General features: G+C 33.2%; 1 pseudogene; it reads right to left on the minus strand.

Moving 5' to 3' along the window:
• Nucleotides 1-2,258: 2,258 nt before the first annotated feature.
• LOC137626777 (neuropeptide CCHamide-2 receptor-like) overlaps nucleotides 2,259-2,500 on the minus strand; it is a 1,624-nt pseudogene continuing 1,382 nt past the window's right edge.

Below are 2,500 nucleotides of genomic sequence, written 5' to 3' on the forward strand. Positions count from 1 at the left end.
GTGATAAGTAGGGTGGCATACTACAGGTATGAGATATTTTTATTGTTATTTACGACGATCGTGGATCGCCGAGTACCTGTAGATGTGCACGCCCTTGTTTTGCAGTACGGTCTTCTGGGTCTTGTATGGCCTGATGGGACAATCTACTGAGCTTTTTGTGATGATTCTCTTTGTGTAAAATTGTAAGATTATTTTGTTTTTGTAATTTACTGTTTATTAAGTTATGTTTAACATTTAAGTAAGTTTGTCTGTGTTAGGTAGGAATAATATTAAGTTTCTCATTTATTTTCTTTCTTCCTTCTACCTATCTCAGTTGGTTAGGTTAGATTTTTCTGGCCAGTAATTTGAAAGGTAGCTGCCTGAAATGTCATATTTAAAATTTTCCTATTTCTTAGCTAAGGGATTATAATAGTTGTAGATGATCTTTTAAAGATCTTAAGGTTAGTTTTCTTTTGATTTGTATATTCATTTATTTTGGTTATTATCGTTACCAACCATTAACTTATTTTTTGTGTGTATAAAAATATTGTAACTTTTGTTAAGGTGTTTGTTCTTTGTTCCCAAGTTGCTGTGTTACATTTTTACTGACCGCAAATTCTGAGTAGAGACAAGAACCCTTGAAATTACGGCCGTAAATACGGTCCGTAACAGTGATCATACTTCTGGCAAATTAATCCATTAGAAAGAGAATGTTCCAAATATCTATAAACTTTCTCATATGATAGAGGTATTACAATAGATTACATAGAACATAGAAATTCACAGTATTAATATCAAGGAATTCAATTGAGACACTTATATATGCAAATGATGATAAAATATAATGATGAGATATAATGGGGTATAACAGGATCTTGGTGTATATGATTATAGATAAAAATTAAATTCCCAAAGTCTTGATCAAATTAGGAGATGATAATACATTATAATGAAGAGTAAACTGTTGTCAAAAGAATATCTCATAAATTTATGCAAATTCATGCAAAATAGATGTAAGAAGGTTTATAAACCGTCTATTATTATTATTATTATTATTATTATTATTATTATTATTATTATTATTATTATTATTATTAGCCAAGCCACAACCCTACTTGGAAAAGCAAGATGATATAAGCCCAAGGGCTCCAACAGGGAAAAATAGCCCAGTGCGGAAAGGAAATAAAGAAATAAATAAATGATGAGAAAAATTAACTATATATCATTCTAAAAACAGTAACATCGTCAAAACATATGATTTTTTTAAACTATTACAACGTCAAAAACAGACATGTTATATATAAACAATAAAAAGACTCATGTCAGCCTAGTCAACATAAAAATATTTTCTCCAACTATGAACTTTTGAAGTTCTACTGATTCAACTACCTTATAGGGAAGATCATTCCACAACTTGGTAACAGTTGGTATAAAACTTCTAGAATACTGTGTAGTATTGAGCCCCATGATGGAAGAGGCCTGGCTATTGGAATTAACTGCCTCCTTAGTATTACGAACAGGATAGAATTGTTCAGGGAGATCTGAATGTAAAGGATGGTCAGAGTTATGAAAAATCTTATGCAACATTCATGATTAACTAATTGAACGACGGTGCCAAAAATTAGTATCTAGATCAGGAATAAGAAATTCAATAGACCGCAAGTTTCTGTCCAACAAATTAAGATGAGAATCAGCAGCTGAAGACCAGACAGGAGAACAATACTCAAAACAAGGAAGAATGAACGAATTAAAACACTTCTTCAGAATAGATTGATCACCGAAAGTCTTGTAAGACTTTCTCAATAAACCAATTTTTTTTGTACAATTCAAGAAGACACAGACCTAATGTGTTTCTCAAAAGTAAATTTCCTGTCGAGAACCACACCTAAAATTTCCAAGGAGTCATACAAATTTAAAGAAACTTTATCATACTGAAATCCAGATGTTGAGGAGCCACCGTCTTTAACCTACTTACAATCATACTTTGAGTTTTGTTAGGATTCATCTTCATACTCCATAATTTCCACCATGCACTAATTTTTAGCTAAATCTCTATTAAGGAATTCACCCACCCCAGGGGAAGGAAATGATGCAAAGAGAGTAGCAAGAAAAGATTATATTAAGGTGATATTGTATAGTATATGATTTTGCATAGTAGGGAATGTGAACCTATTTACAAAGAGCAATACAAGTTCCCATAATACTGATGTATGAAAATTAATAATATATTCATTTACAAAAATCCTAAATTATCCAGATGGTTGAGCAGTCGAAAGAGATCATACTATTGATGGTGGACTGTGATAAGGTTTAGAGGTCAAAACGGCTGTATTTGTGAGCGTGTGGTAAGGTGGCGATTCCTGAGCTCCGTTCTTGGAACCAATTACGCTCAGGGGCATCTTGACAGTTCTTTGGGTCCATCTGGAAGCTTGTGTGCAGTCTGTGCCATCAAAGTCCCACTGCAGCTTCCCTCTGCTGACGAGGCAGCAGAACACATGTCGGTTGTGGTACTTCCAGAAGG

This window comes from Palaemon carinicauda, chromosome 34 (assembly GCF_036898095.1).
Source record: "Palaemon carinicauda isolate YSFRI2023 chromosome 34, ASM3689809v2, whole genome shotgun sequence".
Classification (NCBI taxonomy): domain Eukaryota; kingdom Metazoa; phylum Arthropoda; class Malacostraca; order Decapoda; family Palaemonidae; genus Palaemon; species Palaemon carinicauda.